Genomic DNA, 25,778 nt, shown 5'->3' on the forward strand with positions numbered 1-25,778 from the left:
ATAAAATGTAACAGCTCACTAGTGCTACCAATTGCTCCTTTAATTCAAGTGTGATGATCCATAAGGAAGATCAGTATGGAGCTACATGGGAAATATCTGCTTTTTGGTTTGCTTTTTTATAAAGCTAGGAAATTACATCCAAATACATTTATATAATGTTAAGATTACAAAGTCCAAAAACAAAAGATTGGAAATATTGAGGTGTAGGTTACAAGTATGCTATAGACAGAAAGCTTGGAAATGTAACAATACATATATTTAGCAAGGTTATGTTACAAAATGTTAAAGCTAATCAAAGAAGTTGCAAGTTTCTTCTCCTATCACCCATGGGCAAGCAAACATCAACAAGAAAAAGCATTTTAACAAAAAAGTAATGTTTTATGAAGAAACTTGATTGTGAAAAGAATGTTATCAAAGCAATTAATCTCGATAAAGTGGTCTCTACCCCCCTCTTGCAAAAAAAAAAAAAAAAAAAGAAACCTCACAACCTGTTTGTATCCTTAAAACTTTAGAGAAAAAACAGAGAATTGTAGGACTGGAAGGGAACTTGTCTGAGAGGTCATCTTGTCCAGTCCCCTACACTCATGGCGGGACTAAGTATTATCTAGATTATCCCTGACAGGTGTAGTTGGAGATGTTTAAAACTTTTTTTCTTAAATGTTGAAATGGTAAACATATTTTGAGATGTTTATTTGCAATATTTGTATTTAAATGTGATACTTCAAAAACAAGTTCCCGGTATATTTTTTTATAGGAATAGTAGTAAGTTTTATGTACAAGTAGTAAATTGATTTCTAATTAGTGAATTCTTAGTAATATTAGAATATTTTTAATAATGGGAAAATTAATTAATTACTGGTGGTGCAGAAGCAAATCCTCATCCAATTCTAGAAGACAAGAATCATCTCTTCAAAACTTCTTATAAGAATCAACAACTTTTTAATTATTTAAGCTAAAGACTTGATAAGTTATTTAACTTTAAAAAAGACTCTTGAGAACTGAAAACTTTTATATAAAGAAGAGGAATGTCTGGACATTTTGAAAACAGAATTTCATTCTCTGTCAAACTAATAAAATTGAAAGAAGATCTCAGAGAATGGTCTGAAGAAAAAGAAAATTAAAACTAGCTTTGAAAGTTATCTGATGCTTCCCTGCCAGAAGAACAACAAAGGGAAAAATAAGTATTACATATTTATTAAACAGATTGCATATTCAGAAGCTGAGGGTGCCACCTAAGCCAAAGACGTGAAGCCATTGAAAAAGCGAACACAATCACTCTGAATCTAAACAAACTTGGAATAGATCCTATTTTAAGAAATTATAAGAAAATGCAAGGAGATGGTATAAAGGATCTGAAGTAAGCTCCTCTCTCTCTCTCTCTCTTTCTCCCCTCCCCCATCCTTTCTTCTTTGATTAGACAGCAAGCACTCCACAACACATCCTGTCCAGTTCTAAAATCCAGCTCTAAAATCAAGCTCTATAAGACAAATAAGAAAAACAGAGAAGACTCAAAAAGAAAACAACCCAAGGAAAATCTCCCAAAAACTTCAATGTGAATTCTTGAGAAAAGCTGATTATACACTGCCAAGGGATTAGATACAGTCTTGTAATGATTTTATTGGGATAATCACTGCCCTGCACTTTAAGCCGGGGTGGTGGTGTCTGGCTGACCAGGAGAAGAGGGCAATGCTTTCTGGCTTGAGGGGAGAATGGGAGATGTAAAACTGCTGGAAAAGCCATTAGCGTGGTAGTTGACTAACCACTTAGGAATGAGGGGTTTAAAAAGGTCAGCTTCGGCCTGGACCCTCCCCTCATCAATTGGAGCAGGCTAGGCAGCACCTCCCTCCATATTTATGTCAGAAATATGCCAGGTGATTAGTTATATCTGCTGTGGGCATTATGCTAGCCGCCCCGTTTGAAAGGGTCTGGGAAGGAATTTTTCCCTTGCCATCATATTTGCCAGGTGCAGTTGGGGTTTTTTTTTTGCCTTCCTAGCAGCTGGTTCAGGTGGGCTCTGTTCATGCACAGCATGACGGGTAGTAGGCCATATGTCACAACTCTTTATTTAAGTGTATAGCGGATGTTCAGTGCAGGTACTCCATAAATTAAGGCACAAAAGAATGGATAAATGGCTTGGAAAAGGAATTAAGGAGAGGTGACTGGTAATTGAGTGAGCTGGGGGCAGTTAGGGACTCCTCAGATTTGTACAGCAGGGAGCTAACCCACCATCATTATAGTCCACCTTAATCCCTCCTACGAGGGGAAGGGAGGTCGGTAAAGGTCCCAGCAAGTGAATCGCTGCAGGGACCTGGATGAAAAAGGAGGGGGAGCTGGTGGAATCTCCCCTCCCGGAATTGGCTGAAAGTGGAGGTTCTTGGCAGTGGATCTGCTGGAGGGACATGAACGGAAGGTGAGAGGGGGCTGGTAAAAGCACTCACCCCTCCCGGTTAATTGTGTGGCTTTCACCTGCACTGAACATGTTATCTGCCGGTTTAGTTCTGGACATCTAATAATAAAGTTGTGGCCTGATTAAACCCATGTCTAATGTCTCCTGTCATTCTTTTGGCATCACCAGACAATGAAATGCCACCAGACAATGAAATGTTATAACTTAATACTTTAGGTTTTTCCTTTTAATCACCAGATGGTTAGACCATGTATTCCTAGAGAAGAGACAGGTACTAGAGACTGGTAAACACAGAAATAGCAGCACTTAATTGAATTTAGGATTCTTAATATTTGTAATTGTCCTGTTTTAAGAAAGCTGATTAAATGCCTTCTCCTAAATAACTAATTTAAATATTTTCTTTGATTTCATATGATTTAGTTAAGATTGCTTACTTTGTCCACAAATAACTGTTTAGGATATTATTAACAACTAGATAGGTTTCACTTGCCCTTAACCAAATTATTTTGCCCATGAACAGTGTTAATTATCTAATAAGATACTAAAACTGAATTCACAATAAGTTGGGGAAATAATATACTTTGGTCTTGATTTACCCAAGAGAAAAAGGACCCACAGAGGTGCTTCCATTACCATGGTGAAATTTTGTTACAAGATGTTCACAGAGAGGCTTGCAGAAAAGTTTTCAACAGAAGTAAACCAGTTTATCTTTGTGTTTAATCACTTGTGTTAAATCATTTGTGTTATTTGTTAAGGTTTTCTTTTTTCTTTCTTTAATACAATAGGTGTGGTTAATAATGTGATTATTTTCCTTGGTCAGAACTATGTTATCTTTTATGGCAAGCAAATGAATCCCTGTGACAACATAGTAGGAATCAGACTCCTGAGTTGGTACTATGAGAAACAATTAGTAAGAACCATTTTTGTTTCTCTAAAATAAATATTTTAGTATTTTAAATAAAAATTATTTTTGTCCAGTAATGAAAATGGCCCCTTTCTACCTCCCACTTCTCATTAGCAATTTTCCCTCTAGTCTCCAACCCTCAGTTGTCCTCATCCCATTTCCAACGCTCCCTAACATTTCTTAGATATAAACGCCCCCTAAAACTCCTTCTGAGGTGGCGTTCTTGCCTAATATACCCTATTTAGCTTAACAAAGAGAAAGTTAATGGGTGACTTGGCTACAGTCTACGAGTAACTACCTGGAGAAAAAATATTTAATAAAAGACTCTTTAGTCTAGCAAAGAAATGTATAACACATTCCAATGGCTGGAAGTGGAAAGCTAGACAAATTCAGACTGGAAATATGGTACAAATTTTTGAATATGAGGCTAATTAACCATTGGAACAATTTTCCCAGGATCGTGGTGGATTCTCCATCACTGACAATTTTTGAATCAAGGATGTTTTCTTTCCTAAAAGATATGCTATAGAAATTATTTTGGGGAAGATCTATGGCTTGTGCTATATCAGAGGTCAGACTATATGACCACAATGGTCCTTTCCAGCCTTAGAATTTATGAATCTATGAAGTCCCCTTTCCCAAGAGACAACTGCTTATTTTTCTTTTCCCTTCTTGCCCACAGATCCTCCTCCACTCTCCCAACTTTTGCTTCTGTTCAACTGTTGATTTTACAGCAACATCCAGGATGGTAGATGATTGCAGAGGTGAATGTGTACCCCTTGGAACAAAGGGAATTTGCAGATAACAGGGCAGCTGAGTCTGGGTATCTGACAATATTGTAAGGAATTATTTCACTCTGCTTTTCACAATCTCAAGATGCATAAAGGCAAAACGGAACGTACAGTCTTTGCAACATTTATATAATAATAATCATATGAAAGATGATTGTTGCTGGAAACATGGTTTTAAAGACAGCTGTCATTATACTGTGCTAGATTTCTTAGGCATGTATCACTGTACAAAGACATCAGTATACAGGACATGTACAGTGTAAGTGTGTTACTGAAGCTCTTGGTCTGTCAAGCGACTCTGTTCAAATATAGAAGAATCTAATACTTATTATATTAATAAAACTAATATTTTTATTAGAGGATTTTGTAGAAGGACTTGGATACAAAGTAACTGCTAGTGCTAACATTCTCTTTACATACAAAAAGGGTTTGAAGCAACAGGAAATTCAAGAAGTCCACAGCGCTCAGAATATGTACATGAACCAAATTTCATTCCTATTAATGAATATAATTTCAAATAAAATAATGGTAAACAATGATAAATCATAATCGATACATACCGCCCAATACAAATTTGCTCTAAATTATGCCTTTTTGTTTGCCTACCACTAAATTACCAAGCATACTTTAGTAAAATATTATTGTTACCAGTGCAGAAATGTGAAATAATTTGCATTCAGAGTCTGTGAAAACCTAGTGGAAGGCGGTAGAACAATATTGTCATTGGGAGGATCCTATGTATTTCCAGAATAAAATGAGTCTGCATTTACTACTATTAGTTGTACCATGGTAATGGGAAAAAGCCCCAATCCTGGGTCAGGGCCTCACTGGACTAATAGTTGTGTGGATATCCCATAAAAGGCAGTCCCTACCCAAAGAGCTTATAGTCTGAATAGACATGACAGACGAAGGAGATAGTAGTATGCTGCCCCTGTTCCTTAGTTAATGCAGACACTGATATATTTAATTTGTGTTTATATCAGTGCTGAAGTGACCATTTTCTGGACTCTAACCTGCTCCCATGATAGTGGTGTCAGTAGTAGAGGAACAGGTCATGTGATTTCATTCTACTGAGCAAGTATTAGTCTAGCCCATTCTCACAAAGATTTTCATTTCTTATGATTCGTCATTCATTTTCTAAATAGCAGAACCATTTTGAAGTAGATGTTGTTTGTAAATCATCTTTCTTCCTTTCCTCCTTAATCAAATACAAGGCTAGATTTTTGCCCTTGGCATTGCCAGGTACATTAGAGGGGCTGCAGAGGGACCATGCAATGGCTGGAATCCACAGAAGGAATTCTGTCTACACAAGAATTCCCTCCAATGACTCTCAGACACGATAGCTGCCATCTTAGCCGACAGACCAAGGATTGAACAGAGATCCCCAGAGACAAAGCCATAAGGTACTACAGCTTGAGCTAAAGCTCTGTAACTGCTCCAACTCATATCCTTTGTGGAGGTTACACAGACACTACACTCTGCTTAAAGAAGTTGCTTCAAGCTTCCTCCGCAACACCACACCCAGCCAGTTTTGCTGTCTAGTACAGAGAGGGATGGATCAAGTTCTGTAATAGCTGCTCCCTTAAATGAAATCAGGCCAAACTCTTCCATTTTAGTCCAGAAGTGCCTTAGTTTGGTGTAATGAGGAGAGCAGGAAAGTTTTAACTCTGAGGGTATGTCCCAGTATATGCCCCTGGGAGATATAACTCAAAGATAGCCCAAACGCCCCCGGAAGTTTAGATCAAGAGAAATCAGGGCCCACAGCCCAAAGGGAGAGAGTTCAGAACCACATTCTAAAGAGAAAGAGTCCAGAGTCCTGAGACACAGACCTCACAAGAGCAGAGCTGAAAACCAATAGGGAGGGGAGAAGCATCCCAGCTAGACTGGTTGGGATGACACACACCTCTACTCCGCTATAACATGAGCCGATATAACATGGGTTCACATATAGCACGGTAGCAGTGGGGCTCCGGCGGAGCTTTAAAGGGTCTGGGGCTCTGGCTGCTGCAGTGAGCCCTGGGCCCTTTAAATCCCATTGGAGCCCTGCCACTGTTACCCCAGGGCTGCGGCAGCAGGGTCGCTGGCAATTTAAAGGGCCCGGGTTTCCCGGGCCCGTAGCTTTTAAAATCATCACTGGAGCCCTGCTGCCCCTACCCCAATATAACAGGGTTTCAGCTATCACTCGGTAGGGATTTTTGGCTCCCCACAACCGCGTTATAGTGGGGTAGAGGTGTTTTTTGAGAGATGCCAGAGACATACTTGGTGTGCTGATGGATTGTTGGGAATTGAAAGATTGTATGTAGTGCTTGCACTGTGGTGGAGAATTCTTCATGAAGATTGTGGGACTCATAGTAAACTACCTCTACAAAAGGGCGATTTAAATGCTCAGAAAGCTGTACTGAAATTACTGGGAACCAATGAAGTGGAAACGGAGGCAGGGGCACTGGTCAAGCGGCAACATGATATAAGGTGGAGAATGTGGGCAGGTGATTGACTACTAGAAGAGAGAGACTATGAGTGCCCAAAAGAGCAAAATTGAGGCAGCGAGTTGCTTGCATAGCCACTCTGAGGATATGAGGGAGTGCCCTGGAGGTGGCTGTCCTATGACACCAATTAAAGAGAGCTTGGCCCCGATTTTTAGAGGTGCTGAGCATCCATAACTTCAGCTGAAATCAATGGAAAATGATGGTGCTCAACCTCTCTGAAAAATCAATCCAAAAGGTGTCAGAAGTTAGGCAACTAAAAAGAAGGCACTCAAAATCTGTTTTGCCAAATTTTCAACAGTGACCTAAGATTTCCCTGTATCTCATCCACAAATACTTCTAAATTCATTTCTTTCGCCTATCTTAACCACTGACTTTTCTTGATTCCAACAATTTTTTTTTAAGTAAACAAGAATTATTCAAAGCAAAGCAATTTATATGTTTATTTATTTATCTAGGTAATTATTGCTATCATTGGTAGTAACTGACAAGATTTGCAAAAGGTATTTAGATACCTAGTGATGCAGACAGGCACCTAATGGGATTTTTAAAAGTGCCCAAGCAGGTTAGGAAGCTAAGTCCCTTGAAATAATGAAAATCAAACAGGCGTTAGGAACGTAACATATTTCGGCACCTTTTGAAAATTCCAATGTGTCTCTCTCCTTAGATGCTGAAATATTTGAAAATCTGATCCTGAGATCCTAATAATTTGCTGTTCTTGAAAAACAATGCTCTCCAATTCAATGATGCTGAATAGAGAGTCCATGAAAAATGTTGAAAGGTTTAAGCTTGGAAATAATTCTATTCATGTACCACTATTTATAAATCAATGTACTAGATCATACCTGGTTCCTAAGGGTTCTTTGCAGACACCATTGCACTTAAAATTATATAAGATGGCTCTTACAAAGATTTATGATAGGCATGGTCTTTTTTCATTCACTGCTACCAAGGTGATATCAAACATTTATGATATTCAGCAACTCTCTCTAGAGTTCAAGAGGGACAAAAACAGGCCAAATCCATTCATTCCTGCTGCACTGACTTGAAAGATTTTAAATTTAAACTGAATGTGTCAGAGAAAATGTATTAATGAACTCATCTCTTGAGAAGATGAGTAAACCAAAATTATGCAGACAAGAAAAATGGCATTTCCAAAGATTACTTTTTTTTTGTGTGTGTGCCAGTATGCTTCAAAGTCTAGTTACTTTGCTATGAGGCAAAAAAATTGAGGCAGGGGTCTGTTCACCTGAATTCGATGGGTGAATTTTTATGGCTTGCGACTGATTGCATCCAACCAGAAAATTTATAGGTTCGTATCCAATTCAGACTACAGAGTTTAAGAACTCAGAGAGTTCTATATTGGGAGAGGATTCTCGGGGTGCTTGGCAAGAACACCTACACTGAGGACAATACCAAACTGGTAAAATCTTTATTGCCCTTAACATAAAACAAGGGATGCAATGAAACTTATAACTGAAAAACAGTAAAAGAATTCCAAACTCCTGCTGGTAACATTTCTATTATAAGTACCTTAACCTAATATTCTCACACCCTTTCTTGGGAGCCTGATAACAGGAGGTGAAGGATCAGCCTCACTCCTGGAATGCCTGATTACGCGATGGTGCTGGCTTCCCTATTGGTTAAGAATGTTGAGTAGTTATAATATACTATACTGCATAAACTGAGCTGATAGAATTTAGAGTAAAACTATTCCCTAAAACTATTCCCTTAACTAACCAACCAACCCTCCCTTACAGAGTATTTTATAGGATCCTGATCTATGTAATTCAGGACCAACCTACTACACCCACATCTTGTTTCTGTACCCAAAGAAATGTATGGGTACCCTTCCTACTTAATTCTTATTAATATGTTTAGAAAGTATCTCACTCCAAAACTGCCAACCTAGGCTCTCTTGATGACCTCGAGTTGTGGTGTACCCTGCGGTTATCAACCGGTTGTAAAAGCCAGATAAACCTGTGATGTGATGTGGATAGTTCCTCCCTTTGGTTTCCCCAAAGTTTCAGGGACCATTCTTATCTATGCCAAAGGTTGCCAGCTTTTATGCTGACATATTTATAACTAACTCTACTTTTTTTTTGGCTATATACCAACTCTTATTTGATCCTACAGGCCGGTAGGCTTCTTGCATTTCAGCAAAACTTATTATAGGAAACATGTCTCAAAACATCCTAAATTCCAAGAAATTAATACTAATAACATAAGAATAAAATGGATTAATTTCAGAAAAAGAAACATATTAATTAATTAATACTGCTGGCTTGATTAATAGGACAATAACTAGCAAAATAATCCTATTGGCTACAAATCCCATTTTCAGAGTGCATGGTTAAGAATAATCTTAGTAGGTGGCAGTACAAAGGTTGCAGGAAGGTTTCAGCTCCATAGAACAGTATGAAAGGAAGCAGGTCATATTTTGAAAATGTCCAAGCGGATAGAAGAATTGTCAACTCAGACTTATTTTTAAAACTCCGTCATTAACAGAATTGGTGTCAACATTTTACTCACTGTCTGCTAAGCTTGACAGTAATTTCTACTTCCAGAATCTGATATTGCTCATGGAAGTGAAAGTATAAATGCACAATTTTACTCCCCTTTGAGGCAAAGCCAGTCCTTTCCTCCTTTGCTGCAGAGCCCTTGATAGTGGGCTCACTACAGTTCCAATACACAAGGGGTCATAGTGTTATATAGTTTAAGGCCAGAAAGGACCACCAGATCATTTAGTCCAACCTCCTGTATATCACAGGCCACTAACATTACCCAGCCACCTCCATATCAAGTCTAACAACCCGAATGAGACCAGCCCACAGAAGACTAAATTATTGTGTGCCACAGACAAAGTACAGGAGAGACTGAGGTGCACCAATGCCTTCAGCCCTTGCAATGGCACGGAACTGATTAAATGATGATGAGGAGGATTGATGATGTGTGGCTGGATGAGAGATACGCATGCAGAGGCTCCCTGCATGGCAATATTCAAGGTATAAGAAAACTTGGAGTTCCACAGATTTCTGTTCCCTGAATGGGCATATAAGGACTCCCAGAAGGTACTCCAGCCATTAGTTTTGGGAAGCTTCTGAAGTGCATACATAGCCTGAGAAATAGAATTACTCTTTCCAGTCCCGCATGCATCTTCCCAGTGAATGACCAAACCACAGAACAACTTGGAGCAAGAGAAAAGAGAGCTATCTTGCTTGGATAACAACAGAAGATAAAATAATGAGGAGTCCTTGTGGCACCTTAGAGACTAACATATTTATTTGGGCATAAGCTTTCATGGTCTAAAGTTCACGAAAGCTTATGCCCAAGTAAATTGGTTACTCTGAAATGTCACACGGACTCCTCGTTATTTTTGCTGATACGGACTAACACAGCTACCACTCTGAAACCTAACAGAAGATCTTTAGAATCAAAACTTGATCTGATGGAAAATAAATAATGTGATCTCTTTGTTTGAGAACATAACTAATTTATAGACAAAGGAAATGCAATAGATCTAATCTACCTGGATTTCTGTAAAGCATTTGATATAGTTCCACATAGATTGGACAAAACCGGGATTAATATGAGAATAGAAAGTTGGTGAAGGAATTAGTTGAAGGGGAGACTATGCACCTTTTTGCTGTAAACTGGGGATTTATCAATTTGAAGCAACAGAGAAGGAGAAAGATGTGGGTGTATTGGTTGATCACAGGATAACTATGAGTCTCCAGAGATATGTAGCTGTGAAAAAAGCTAATGCAATCCTAGGATGCAATAGTAGAGATATTTCCAGGAGAGCCAGAGAAGTGCTATTACTCTCCTACAAGGCACTGGTGAGACTTCATCTGGAATACTGTGCGCAGTCCTGGTCTCTCATGTTTAAGAAACATGAATTCAAATGGAACAGGTGCAGAGAAGGGCTACTAGAATGATCATAGAAATGAAGGGGAGAGACGAAGATCTTAGAAGGAAGGTAATATGGATGGTGAGTGATCGGTTGTTGTGATCTGCACAGGATGTGCCATGTTTGTCTTTCTTCCACATGACAGAAGCGACTTTGTCTGTACAAAGTGCAAGCTGGCCTCCATATTGGAAGAGAAGTTTCAAGGTCTGAAGAAACAAGTATCAACCATGCGTTGCATAAGAGAAAATGAAGATTTCCTGGACAGATGTCAGGATATGCTTCTACAGGCACAACATTCTGAAGAATCAGAGCAGTCTGTGCAGTGGGGACAGAAGGACAGTGAAGAAATTTGGCAGCATGTGACCTCCAGAAGAAGAAAGAGGAGCATCCATGTACCAGCAATGCAGATGCAGGTGAGCAACCATTTTCATGTTCTCTCCACAGGTACTAACTCGGAGAGTAAACTAGATGATACATCTGAGGGAAGGGAGCAGAAGGAGACTCCCTTGGACAGTATATTTCATGCCTTTCAATCAGTGGATGGGGGTTCCACGACCACCACTCCCAAGTGAAGGAGGTTGGTGGTGGTGGTCGGGGACTCCTTCTTCAGGGGGACTGAGTCATCTATCTGCTGTCCCGACCGGGAAAACTGAGAAGTGTGCTGCTTGCCAGGAGCTATGATTCACGATGTGATGGAGAGACTGCTGAGGCTCATCAAGCCCTCAGATCACTACTTCTTCCTGTTTCTCCATGTGGGCACCAATGATACTGCTAAGAATAACCTTGAGCAGATCACTGCAGACTACATGGGTCTGGGAAGAAGGATAAAGGATTTTGAGGCACAAGAGGTGTTCGACCATCCTCCCTGTGGAAGGAAAAGGCCTGAGTAGAGACCACCAAATTGTGGAAGTCAATTAATGGCTATGAGGGTGGTGTTGGAGAGAAGGCTTTGGATTCTTTGACCATGGCATGGTGTTCCAACAAGGAGTGGTAGGCAGAGACGGGAATCCACCTAACAAAGAGAGGAAAGAGCATCTTGGCAAGCAGTCTGGCTAACCTAGTGAGGGAAGCTTTAAACTAGGTTCATCAGGCGAAGGAGAACAAAGCCCAGAGATAAGTGGTGAAGTGGGATACTAGGAGGAAGCATGAGCAGGAGAGTGCAGAAGGGGAGGACTCCTCATACTGAGAAAGGAGGATGATCAGCGAGTTATCTTAAGTGACTATTTACAAATGCAAGAAGCCTGGGAAACAAGCAGGGAGAACTGGAAGTCCTGGCACAGTCAAGGAATTATGATGTGATTGGAACAACAGAGACTTGGTGGGATAACTAACATGACTGGAGTACTGTCATGGATGGATATAAACTGTTCAGGCAGGGCAGAAAGTGTGAGGGAGTTGCATTGTATGTAAGAGAGCAGTATGACTGCTCAGAGCTCCAGTATGAAACTGCAGAAAAAAACCTAGAGTCTCTGTATTAAGTTTAGAAGTGTGAGCAACATGGGTGATGTCGTGGTGGGAGTCTGGTATAGACCACCAGACCAAGGGGATGAGGTGGACAAGGTTTTCTTCTGGCAACTAAGAGAAGATCCTAGATCACAGGCCCTGGTTCTCTTGGGAGACTTCAATCACCCCAAAATCTGCTATGAGAGCAATACAGCAGTGCACAGACAATCCAGGAAATTTTTGGGAAGTGTAGGGGACGATTTCCTGGTACAAGTGATGGAGGAACCAACTAGGGGCAGAGCTCTTCTTGATCTACTGCTCAGAAACAGGGAAGAAATAGTAGGGGAGCAAAAGTGATGGGAACCTGGGAGGCAGTGACCATGAGATGGTCAAGTTCAGGATCCTGACACAAGGAAGAAAGGGGAGCAGCAGAATATGGACGCTGGACTTCAGAAAGCAGATTTTGACTCAGAGGGAACTGATGGGCAGGATCCCCTGGGAGAACAACATTAGAGGGAAAGGAGTCCAGGAGAACTGGCTGTATTTTAAAGAATCCTTATTGAAGTTGCAGGAACAAACCATCCCGACGTCTAGAAAGAATAGTAAATATGGCAGGCGAATAGCTTGGCTTAACAGTGAAATTCTTGCTGATCTTAAACTCAAAAGTAGCTTACAAGAAGTGGAATATTGGACAAATGACCAGGGAGAAGTATAAAAATATCGCTCAGGCATGCAGGAGTGAAATCAGGAAGGCCAAATCACACTTGGAGTTGCAGCTAACAAGAGATGTTAAGAGTAATAAGAAGAGTTTCTTCAGGTATGTTAGCAACAAGAAGAAAGTGAAAGAAAGTGTGAGCCCCTTACTGAATGAAGGAGGCAACCTTGTGACAAGAGGAGGTGGAAAAAGCTAATGTACATAATGCTTTTTTTTTTTTCCCCCTCTGTGTTCACAAACAAGGTCAGCTCCCAGACTGCTGTACTAGGCAGCACAGCATGGGGAGGAGGTGACCAGCCCTCTGTGGAGAAAGTAGTGGTTCAGATCTATTTAGAAAAGCTTGATGCCAGATGCACTGCATCCAAGGGTGCTAAAGGAATTGGTGGATGTGATTGCAGAGCTATTGGCCATTATCTGTAAAAACTCATGGTGATCGGGGAGGTCCAGGATGACTGGTAAAAGGCTAATTTAGTACCCATCTTTTAAAAAGGAAAGAACGAGGATCTGGGGAACTATAGACCAGTCAGCCTCACCTCAGTCCCTGGAAAAATCATGGAGCAGGTCCTCAAGGAATCAGTTCTAAAGCAGTTAGAGGAGAGGAACGTGATCAGGAACAGTCAGTATGGATTCACTAAGGACAAGTCATGCCTGACTAATCTAATTGCCTACTATGATGAGATAACTGGCTCTGTGGATGAGGGAAAAGCAGTGGACATGTCATTCCTTGACTTTAGCAAAGCTTTTGATACGATCTCCCTCAGAATTCTTGCCAGCCAGTTAAAGTATATGGGCTGGATGAATGGACTACAAGGTGGATAGAAAGCTGGCTAAATCATTGGGCTCAGTGGGTAGTGATCAATGGCTCCATGTCTAGCTGGCAGCCGGTATCAAGCGGTCCTGGGGCCAGTTTTGTTCAATATCTTCATTAATGATCTGGAGGATGGCGTGGACTCTCAGCAAGTTTGCAGATGACACTAAACTAGGAGGAGCAGTAGATACAATGGAGGGTAGAGATAGGATACAGAGAGACCTAGAAAAAATTAAAGGATTGGGCCAAAAGAAACCTGATGAGTTTCATCAAGAAAAAGTGCAGAGTCCTGCACTTAGAACAGAAGAATCCCATGCACTGCTACAGATCAGGGACTGAGTGGCTAGGCAGCAGTTCTGCAGAAAAGAACCTAGGGGTTACAGTGGACAAGAAGATGGATATGAGTCAACAGTGTGCCCTTGTTGCCAAGGAAGCTAATGGCATTTTGGGTTGCATAAGTAGGGGCATTGCCAACAGATCAAGGGACATGATCATTCCCCTCTATTCTGCATTGGTGAGGCCTCATCTGGAGTACTGTGTCCAGTTTTGGGCCCCACACGACAAAAAGGATGTGGAAAAATTAGAAAGAGTCCAGCAGAGGGCAACAAAAATTATTAGGGGTCTGGAGCACATGACTTATGAGGTGAGGTGTCATAAACAGATAGTAGGGGTTAATAGAACAGAAGTACTTTATATCTCTTTTACCTGTAAAAGGTTAACAAGATCAGTGAGCCTGGCTGTCACCTGACGAGAGGACCAATCAGGGGACAGGATACTTTCAAATCCTGAGGGAGGAAAGGCTTTGTGTGTGCTGGTAGTTTTTGGTTGTTGTTCTCTCTGGGTCCTGAGAGTGACCAGACGTGCAACCAGGTTTCTCTCCAATCTCCTTGATACAGGTTCTTATAGATTCAAATAAAGTAAGTACTAGGTGATAAGGCAAGTTAGGCTTATGTTTGTTTTCTTTATTTGCAAATGTGTATTTGGCTGGGAGGAGTTCAAATGTGTATTTTGCTGAAAGGATTTTAATTTGTACTTGTATACTTAGGCTGGGAGGATATTCCCAGTGTCTATAGCTGAAAGACCCTGTAACATATTCCATCTTAAATTTAAAAAGATAATTTTTACTGTTTTTTCTTTCTTTAATTAAAAGCTTTCCTTGTTTAAGAACCTGATTGTTTTTTTATTCTGGTGAGACCCCAGGGGACTGGGTCTGGATCCACCAGGGAATTGGTGGGGAGAAAGGAGAGAAGGGGCAGAGAAAGGTTAATTTTCCTCTCTGTGTTAGGATTACTTTCTTTCTCAGGGAGAATCTGGGAGGGGGAGAGAGAAGGAGGGGGGAAGGTGAATTTTCCTCTCTGTTTTAAGATTCAAGGAGTCTGAATCACAGTGACCTTCTAGGGTAACCCAGGGAGGGAAAGCCTGGGAGAGTCAACGGTGAGGGAAAGGGTTTACTTTCCTTGTGTTAAGATCCAGAGGGTCTGGGTCTTGGGGGTCCCCGGGCAAGGTTTTGGGGGGACCAGAGTGTACCAGGCACTGGAATTCCTGGTTGGTGGCAGTACTACAAGTACTAAGCTGGTAATTGAGCTTAGAGGAATTCATGCTGGTACCCCATCTTTTGGATGCTAAGGTTCAGAGTGGGGAATTATACCATGACATGAGGATAAGGGAACTGCAGAAGAGCAGAATGGGGGGCAGAGGTGGGATTTGATAGCTGCTTTCAACTACCTGAAAGGGGGTTCCAAAGTGGATGGATTTGGACTTCTCAGTGGTACCAGATGACAGAACAAGGAGTGATGGTCTCAAGTGGGATGTTTAGTTTGGATATTAGGAAAAACTTTTTCACTAGGAAGGTGGTGAAGCACTGGAATGGGTTACCGAGGAATGTGGTAGAATTTCCTTCCTTAGAGGTTTTTAAGGTCAGGATTGACAAAGCCCTGGCTGGAATGATTTAGCTGGGGATTGGTCCTGCTTTGAGCAGGGGGTTGGACTAGATGACCTCCTGAGGTCCCTTCCAAACCCTGATAGTCTATGATATGATTGCTTTCTATAAGAGTACTAGAGAGAAATAACTCTTCTCCCTCACCAGGGTTTATTAATTTAAGGTCCAATGTGTGCAAACAACAAATGGATATAAGCTGGCCATCACGATGTTTATGCTTGAAATTAAAGGAAAGTTTCTAACCATCAGAGGACAGACATTCAGGAACAGCCTTCTAAAGGGAATAATGGGAGCCAAAAACAAAAACACAAAAAACCACACAACCCCCTAATTTATTTCAAGACTCAGTTTTATAAATTTGTGGAGGGGATGGTATGAGAAGGTTGCCTATAATGGCATATGGCTCATCCATAATTGCCAGTAGAAAATATCTCCAGTGTCTTGAGGTGGGACATTAAAGGGGGAGGGCTGAGTTACTACAGAGAATTCTTTCCCAGGTGTCTGGCTGATGGGCAGGGCCAGTGCAACCACTTAGGCAACCTAGGTGATTGCCTAGGGCACTAGGATTTGGGGGGTGCCATTTTCTTCGGCAGCAGCCACGACAGCCAGATCTTCAGCTGCCCCGGTTGCTGCTGGCATTTAGGCAGAGGGAGCTGGGGTAGGGAAGCGTGGGGAGGGCCGCCTGCAGCAAGTAAGAGGGTGGAGCACAGCACACAGGGGAACTCCCCACCCCAGCTCACCCCTCCCCCACCTCCTCCCCAAGCACAAAGTGGCTGCTTCACTTCTCCTGCCTCCCAGGCTTGCAGTGCCTAAGCTGATTGGCACCGCAAGCCTAGGAGGCGAGAGAAGTGAAGCAGCGATGGGGTGCTCAGGGAGGTGGGGGGCATGCCTCAGGGCAGAGAGCTGCCATGGCGGGGCGCACTTCAGGGCAGAAGGGGGGAGCTGCCTCAGGGTGGGGGCTCAGGAACGGGCAAGGGGGGCACAAGGTAGAAGTTTTGCCTAGGGTGTGGAACATCATTGCACTGGCCCTGCTGATGGGTCTCTTCCAGAAGTGCATTAAATGAAAATGATTAACATCTGCCTCGTGATACATTCTTCCTCTCATCTTTTCCCAGGCAGAGAATTGTACATGTAGTGTAGTGTTTTAGTAGGCTTGGTGTATGTTTCCATGTGTTCATGTCAGAGAAAGGAAAGCTGAAGTCTGCTTTATACTTGGAGCCAGAAGTGGTGAGGATTGTGATGGTCCTTACTCCCTATGGGAGTTCATTCCACAGTCTCAAACTGACCCCAATAAAGCTCTGGCTCCTGCCAGATCAGTTTTACCCTTGTGACAGACTTCACACAGTATCCTTTAATTTCTGCTCCCCCCACCTACTTAGTTTACCTGTCACAGCTGAACATTTGGTAAATACAAGTTTCTTGCCTTATTCTTTGTGACTTGTATTTTTCTGTCTCCCTAACCCTGAAGGATTCTGTAACATAAGGGCACAACAAGGTGATACTGGTCCTTTAAGAAGGAGCAGCAGCAAAGTACATTTGCTGCACTAATTTATCCAGATTAGGCTTTGTAAGAAGGTGTCTGGGCCTTGAGAGGGAGGAGACAATGAGGAAAACTGAGTGAGTCAGAGCAAGGGAGCCAGGGAAATCAGAGGGAAGGGAAGCAGTAAGTCTGAAAGGTAAAGGGGCTTGTAATCAAGCATGAGCTGAGGAACTGTTTTTGTTTAAATTTGGCATGAAACTTCTTAAGAGAAACTGTAGCTATAGCAGTAGATCATGTGCCCCATTACAGACACTCTGAGTACTATAAGAAGAGACAATACTCTGGTTTGGATATCTGTGTTATGTAAAGAGACAGGTTATTAGCTGTGTTCTAATATCTTTTTTTTTGTTTAGCTCAACATGATTCTTGTCATAAGGCATTTAGATAAGCTCTTCTAGTATTTTATTTGGTCTCATGTCCTACCTGTTGACATGTGTGACAAAAAATTCTGCAAAATGAAATAATCAGAAGTAGAATTTTGCTCAGAAACAAAATATATTGTTTCAGGAGATTTAGTGTTCCTACAGACAAATTGGGTTTATTAGTATGCTTACAAAAACCCAGTTGTGTTTATTTTGGGACTATGTTTGAGGCACTTGTAGAATAATTATTCATCAATGATTCAATAAAATGTTGTACATGTGGCATTTTCTTAGGAGTGATATATAGAATAACTATTTTATATGGATGATGGATACATCTCTCTACAAATCATCTATTTTGGAATCCTTTAGAAGTTCCTTGATTGGCGATCAGACTACTAAATTCAAAGGCAACACAATTTAGATGGGAAGAAAATAAAGTATAAATTGATGGATCAAAGTAAAATTCTGTCTTCGGTTTATTTTTTTTATACTAGCTATATTTTGGAAACTTTGCAGAAGAACCAAGGTGTTTGTTTTTTTTAAATGAAAGTCTATCAGAAATATCTGTGTTAGAACAATAAGAGCTAATAGAACTAAACATGAACTTGATGAACTCATCTGTTTTAAAATTTAATTAAAACCCCCAAACATGAACCAGTTCTGCTGAGTTTCCAACCTTGGGCCAAGATTTAGATATATTTTGGCACCAGACTGAGCAAACAGGAGCCAGTCCTGGTAGAAAAATCATACGAAATTTAGAATTGATTTTCCATTTCAGTTTTAACAATGAAAACGCACATCAATTGTAATATTGTAACCTCAAATCACATAATGTGTGAGAAACTCTCAAAAAATATATTTTGTACCACACAAGGGAGAGAAAGGAAAATAAAATGACACTGCCCTGCAGAGGCTGAATCTCCCCCTATCTATTTCAATTTAAAAACTGAAGAATTTCCAAGGTTCTAGGTGTCCTAACACATCATTAACAATACAATTATAGCTGCATTCAAATAACCAGTTCTGCAGGAGATCAGCCAGCCACCTGCAATCACTCCCTTCTGCCCTCTTTATTGATCAGAGAAGCATGCCTCCAGCCTTTTCAAGAAACCCTATGAAACTAAAGTCTTTTGCCATATGCCAGAAAGGTTATCAAATTCTAGTGCAGCAGGCTTAGGTGGTGAGCCAGCTTTGCTGAATTTGGCACAAATGTTTTGAAATGTATTATTCCAAATAACTGAGATTCTATAAAAGTCTCCCATGTATTTGGACAGTCAAAAAGTGGGGGGGAAAGTCTGAAGACCCCTGGGTTAGAAGTGAATGACTCATGTTGGTAGGTGGCAGTGACAGACCTGAAACGTGAGATCCAAAAACTGAACTATTAATACTAAACTCTGAAAGTATCTGTACATTAGAGGTAGTCAATCCTCATTAAAAACAAAACAAGGATTGAACAAATAATTAGAACCAAGAACCCACTACTTAAGAGGTTACGATAAAAAGATCTAAATCCAAAACCCAGGCAACAGTTTTCCAAAACTAAAATGACACCCATCTACATTAGATGTATACAGCTCATTTTAAAACATCACATGAAAAGCAAAGTTTTTTAAATGACTTGGGGTCTCTTGAAAACATAGGTTTAATGTAGATAACAAGTGCTATTACTGCTTTGAATCACATTTTTGGTGACAAATTAAAAGATGTATGCTTGACTTAAAGTAAAATGATATTCATCATCATAAGCTCGGGAAGTTTGAAAGTATTCAAGGAAATAATTTCTATATAATTAATGAATTTTTGATATATAAAATTGCAAGTCAGTTCATATATATGAAACTGAACAACATGGAAATCTCAAACTGAAGCATTGGGAACTACATCAATACAACAAAGTTCATTAATCTTAATTGACTACATGTAATGCCTAGAAAATATAATTTCTGTACCAGTCAGTTTTAACTCTAGTCCAACTAGAGAACAGTCTCATTGAATATTACCTTACGGGTACCTACTAATATGACAAAAGCTATGATTCTTATACAGATCATTCCAAAAGCGTGATGAACTTCCCACTTTACTCTTGTAGAAGAACTGAGAGTCTATCAGTTTGCTAGGCACGTGACTATGTTGCTTCAAAGATTATTTAATATGGCCATGACAATCTTCAATAATTTAAAAGTAAAAGATAGAGATTATGTCTCTCTCTCTGTGTCTAAAATTGTTTGACTAGATTAACAGATCAAGCTTGAGAGATTAGTGTCATTTAAGTTTAAATTTTAGGCAGCTATTGGCCAATTTTACCATGTTAGTGTAGCCACTGGCTGATTGCAGTTAACTCTGCTCTTCATGTAGCCATTTGCACACTTAAAGGGCATGTTTGATCTGCTGCTAGTGAGTATCATTTCCATCAACTACGTGAACAACATCAGTTCCATTTGTTTTGTGCTTATGGTCTAATACAAGTCTCAATCTGCATAAAAACGTAATTTATCAATGGGAATTCTGTTATGGGAGAAAAACAGTATGTAGCCCTTAGAGTACTATAGATGTCTTCATGTTAAAGGTATAAGAACACATTTTGCCTTAGCTATACCCCTGCAATATCTTCAACTTCAATGATAGGGTGCAACTGAGGGCAGTATTTGCATCATGGTATAAGATGGTCATTAATAAACGATTGCTCTTTCAAATGCTCTTCACCTCATACTGCAATTAGGAGACGTTCTCAGTGACAGTCCACCGACCACTGTGGCACTCGATTAAAGCAGACATTATTAAAGAATGTTCTGACACCAGCAAACCAAGGAAAATACTCTGGAGCCAAGTTCCTTGAGAAGTGCATTCAGTGTCCATGAGCAATATCAATAGTAGATCATAATGATGGCTGCCCTGCTTCACATAAAATTCCTACTATATTCCTTAAATAAGCAGTATGCCATTTAAGTAGGCTCTAACTGCTGTCTTAGGGTATGCCTACACTGCAATTAAAAACCTGCAACTGGCCCATGGGCTTGGGATAAGAGATTGTTTAGCTGCAGCATAGACAACCAGGCTTGCTTTGAAGCCTGGCCTCTAGCACCCTGTGTGATGGGAGGGTCCCAGAGTTTAGTCTGTGGCCTGAGCCCAAATTCCACCCTACAGTTAAACAACCCCTTAGCCCAAATCAGCTTGCATGGGCCAGCTACAGGTGTCTAATTGCAGTACAGACATACCCTTAGACAACTCTTGATATATAGTGGATAAAAAACCCTGAAAAAATGAAAATTCACTACCTACAATAAAACTTCATAACTCTGAAAAAACTACTAAAATAAAATCTTTGTACAAGTTTTTAAATTTACATTAGCATTCTTTAAAGCATCTCAAGATCAGGAGGAAAAGTATTTCTGAAATGGGGAGAAATACTAAAGGTTACAAGTGTATATATTTTTATTTTCTGCTTCTGTCTTTGCTGGGGAGGTTGTTTTTACTTGAGGAAACTGAATTTGATTGAGTTTTTTATCTCCTTCACTCTGAAATACACAACCCTTCAGATATTGTCTGAATGTAGTAGGCTTTGCATTTTCACTATTTTCCCCCCTCTCCTGGCACCTGCTTTCTATCATCTCTCCACGGTCTCAGTGCTGTCGGTTACTAGTGTGAAACAATGCTTAGGCAAGACTGAATCATAATTTTCAACAGGAATTCACAATAAGAAAAAGTTAATGATCACAACCATAGGCTTTAATTCTATGAAATTAACTAAAGTTCAATGCAGGGTTTGAATCCATGTGGTGGTGAATGCCCTCAACTCCATTGAAATTAGTGTGGGAGAGGATTTTCAGCTCTTCAAACTTATCAAAGGAATCAGTCCTATGAAGTTTCTTAAACTATCTGTTTCTGTTTCTTGAGTGTCAGTAGAGAGCTTCTGAACAACAAAAAACACTGAGGAGCAAAATGGGCTGAGTACTGAATGTTGCATGAGAAAAAAAATGGTGCTGTATATTGAATACAAAGAACCAACTGCTAAAGAACCAAGTGTATTATTGATATAATGATAACTTGGGAAAGGTGGTGGTTTCTTAGTGTTACACCTGGAGGCAGTGAAGTGTTATATGGCATTCTGCTTTTGTATCTGTCCATAATGATACAAAATCAGAAGGGGGAAATTAGGAGCTGTGCAAAAAAACCAAAACTCTAAACTATTGTAGAGAAATGTTTTCCTTTTCTCTTCAAAATGAAGTCCTAAACAAGCAAGCTCTTAGTCATACACCAGGTTTTTAGTTATACTAATAGTCCCATCTAAGCCAATGAACTTATTCACATGCTTAAGAACTACCTGAGGGCACAATTTTGCTATCTTGTCACTCTGTATGGAAAAATAAGTCCCTGATCTCCTGGGCATGCAGAGGTGCTTTGGTGGAGTCTAGCCTATAATTACCTGTATGTCTTTGCAGCTTCAATGGTCAGTGGGTGAAATGTGCCTATCTAGTCCCTATTTCCACCCTCACTCCATAGGGTGCTCTGTGTTCCCAAAGGAGGGGAAATGGAGCAGTCTCTGTGCTCCTCACAGCATAATCCCAATGTAGATTGCACAAAGATTCCAGAGAAGCCCCTGTATGCCTTCTCCAATCTAGTCCTAAACAGACTAGTCTGCTAGATCTGGCACTCTTTAGACTTCTCTTCTACAATACTGTTCAATTTTTCACAGTGCTACTTATCTACCAGTCTAAAGGTAGAACATATCTGTTCTATTTTACTAAGGGTTATTTAAAATGAGGCTCAATTAGAGCAGGGATCGGCAACCTTTGGACTGCGGCCCACCAGAGTAAGCACCCTGCAGGCTAGTCTGGTTTGTTTACCTGCCGCATCCACAGGTTTGGCCAATCATGGCTCCCACTGTCCACAGTTTTCCATTCCAGGCCCATGGGACTGCAGGAAGTGGCGCAGGCCGAGGAATGTGCTGCCCGCTGCTTCCCACTGCCCCCATTGACCTGGAGCAGTGAACCACGGCCAGTGGGAGCCACAATTGGCTGCATCAGTGGATGCAGCAGGTAAAGAAATCGGCCCTGCCTGCCAGGTGCTTACCCTGGCGGGCTGCGTGCCAAACGTTGCCGATTCCTGAATTAGAGGGAAAGATCACCACACAATGAAGCAGCAACATAGCTCTCTTATGTCTCTTTTCAAATCTTCAGCTTTTCATCTTGTTGATGGTGCTACTGTTACCTGGGGTTTTCAACCCAAAGCTCTTTGCAACTTTTACTTTGTGCCAGGTGGTGTCACAAAATAAACTGGGGAGACACAGCCGTCCGACTGATATATGGCTGGCACAGATAGAACACCACAAGAGTGCTTTCACTTAAAGTTAAACTTTACTTAGTCTCAAGTGCTTACATGTGTGCAACAGGTTAATAAAACACCCCCAACCCTTGATAATGACCAAAGCTGAGGGTGGCTCTCGAGTGACACAGCAGCAGGCTTCTGGTGGCCAAATCTTCTGTCTGCCGGTGGGAACTGCAAGATCTATCCAGAGGAAGAGTCCAAACGAGTCCCACTACCTCAAACTTTGCCCCCTCATTTATACATTAGTAATAGAAAGACATGTCCCCTAAAGAAAAACTTGTTAAGTAAGCAGTTTCAATGGTCAAGCAAGAGGCTCCTTCTGATTGATTAACCAGGTGTGAGTTTTTCCAGAGTGTGCTGCCTTGAGGTCCCAATAGACATTCCTTGGGCACATCCTGCTCTTCAAAAATGCATGTATCAGCAATTTCAGCACAATTCTTATCAGGAAGCACATGGGGTCAAGCTGCCATTTCTGTGGCACCCCAAACCCCCTCCCCTCCTGCCTTGGTCAAGCTGAGACTGCCGACTAGGCAGCAGTTAGCAATAAGCCATAGTGGTTTCAGGCACTTTACTGGTTTGCCAAAATCTCCCTGTACACTACAAGAGAGGCTCAATCAACATTTGAGATAATAACCAGATGTGGTACTGGAGAGTTGTTGAAAGATCTGCTCTATATTTTTATTTGATACCTTCAGTTTTTCCTACATTTGATTTTTCAGTCTCCAGTTATTTGCCAGGCCCTTCCTCAGCCCATCTCTCCCCCTGCCAGCATTTAATAAATTGGCAATGTAAGTCAGGGATCAATATGTTAGTTTTGACTGCTGTTTTAAACAATTTCTGAAAAGAAAAATCCGTTCTGCATTTATTAGCAAAGAAACACAGAACTAGATAAACAGTAAAACACACATGCTTTTAAATATATTTATATATAATATTTATGTATGTTCTTCCTTTCTAAAAACATTAATTTTACGTGTAAATGGAATGCTCAAATTAGTGAAAACATTTTAATTAGCATTTAGGACCATGGCCTCTCTATGCAATGAAGAGTTAGATAATCTGAGAGGAAAGCTATCTACATAGACACACACACACCAATTAAAAAGGTGCGTGGGTCTCCCTACCGCAATTAAAAAAACAAACAAAAAAAACCACAAAAAAACCACACACCTACAAAAGATTTCACAGTAACAAAGAACATCCCTATGCCATGGCATTTGCAAGGAGTGTGACTCTTTGGAATAGTATTAATATTTATGAAGGCGAACAAATGGTTAGATAAATAATTAAAATAAGAACCTTTCAAGGAACAGAAGAAAAGTATTTTTTTCATATTACATAGTGATCTGTCTTAAAGAAAGATCTTCTAAAAAAAATATAACACTGTGACAAGAATAATGACATTTCTATGTTATTTTTTTAAACAGTAAAAAGAACAATACAAAAATTACCTTATGAATTTTGATGTGAGCCTCTGGTGCAACCTTTTTTAGAATCTCCCTCTGTTGTTCCAAAATGTCTTCTCCTTTGAAATCTTCTAAAAGAGAAAACAGAGACATTTGGTTTACAAGATTTCCTTCTTATAATTTTTAGATATTTGAGACATTTGTTGACAAAGAAGGCCTACAGAAGTCCAGAATGGCAGGAACTGGTTACATATAAACTGGACTTTATTAGTACTCAATATGTACACTGTACTCTTTTAAGTTCCAAGCATATATATTTTTAAATGGTACAGTAACAATATATTTTGTTGATTTAAAAAAAAATCTCCATACTTTTCATGCAGTTTAACCAATCAGCCCCAATTTTATACTCTCTGAATGGGGGGGGGGAAGCAGTAGACATGGTATTTTTTGACTTTATTAAGTCTTTTGATATGGTATTGCATGACCTTCTCATAAACAAACTAGGGAAATGCAACATAGATGGAGCTACTATAAGGTGGGTGCATAACTTGTTGGAAAACTGTTCTCAGAGAGTAGTTATCAGTGGTTCACAGTCAAGCCAGAAGGGCATAATATATGGAAATATACCTCTCTCATAGAACTGGAAGGGACCCTGAAAGGTCATTGAGCCCAGCCCCCTGCCTTCACTAGCAGGACCAAGTACTGATTTTTCCCCAGATTTCTAGTAGCCCCCTCAAGGATTGAGCTCACAACTCTGGGTTTAGCAGGCCAATGCTCAAACCACTGAGCTTGAGCAGTGTCTGGCAGGGATCAGTTCTAGGTGTGGCTCTGTTCAATATCTTCATCAATTATTTAGATAATGGCATAGAGAGTATACTGTGGCAGAGTGTCAACCTTGTCCCCATGGGTCCTGCACTTCTAGGCACTTTCAGGGTAGCCTCAGCGGCTCACTGCAACCTCCACATAGCCCTTCTCTCTCTAGGGCCAGAGTTACAGTCTACTGAGCCCTTTTCATTATAAACCAGCAAGAAGGTTGGTGAGAGAACTCTCAGTCTCTATTGTCCCTAGGGCTTATTTCAGAACAGTTTAGCCTTCTGTCCTGACAGGGGCCTGTATTCCCTTCCCAGGAGATGTTTCTGTAGTGGCAGATTGAGGGGGAGCAGGAAACAGGCCCACCATCTACTCCAGGTTCCAGCCCAGGGACCCTAATGGTAGCAGCTGTTGCCAGCCAACCTTTCACTGCCAGAGTTGCTATATTTCCCTAGGCCACTTCCCCACAGCTCTTCTACTTCTCCCTTCTTCAACCTTACCTTAAGACTCCCTTACCAATGGCTTAAGGATGTCTTCATTAACCAGCCCTTCAGCTGCACTTCCTTTCCTCTGACTTTCTCTAGCCTGACTGGAGTGAGCCCTTTTATAGTATCAAAAGGACCTTAATTAGTGTCAAGTGTTCACATTACCTTAAGGGACTCACCTGACTCTTTGCAGGTTAATTGGAGTCAGGTGTTCTCATTAGTCTGGAGCAGCCCCTGCTCTGGTCAGTCATGGAACAGAAAACTGCTAATCCAGTGATCAGTATATCTGCCTTTGACTACTTTGTTGTACCCAACTGGCCTGGGTCTATCACAATAGTTATATCCCGCATCCACCTCCTTCGGGAGATGGATCGCGGCTCCCGCTTCTTCTACGCTTGGAGAAAAGGAGGGGGGCCAAGAAGCACGTCACCTGCCTCCTGGCGG

The 25,778-nt window shown here is 40.8% G+C and overlaps 1 protein-coding gene across 1 annotated transcript in view; it reads right to left on the minus strand.

Moving 5' to 3' along the window:
- The window catches only part of CDH18 (cadherin 18), a 1,009,618-nt gene that overhangs the window by 630,548 nt on the left and 353,292 nt on the right, over positions 1-25,778 (minus strand). The window contains 1 exon segment of the mRNA XM_030551747.1: positions 24,082-24,167. The gene's annotated coding sequence lies outside the window, so the exon portion shown is untranslated.

The sequence above is a fragment of the Gopherus evgoodei genome, chromosome 2 (assembly GCF_007399415.2).
Source record: "Gopherus evgoodei ecotype Sinaloan lineage chromosome 2, rGopEvg1_v1.p, whole genome shotgun sequence".
In the NCBI taxonomy this organism is placed as follows: Eukaryota; Metazoa; Chordata; order Testudines; family Testudinidae; genus Gopherus; species Gopherus evgoodei.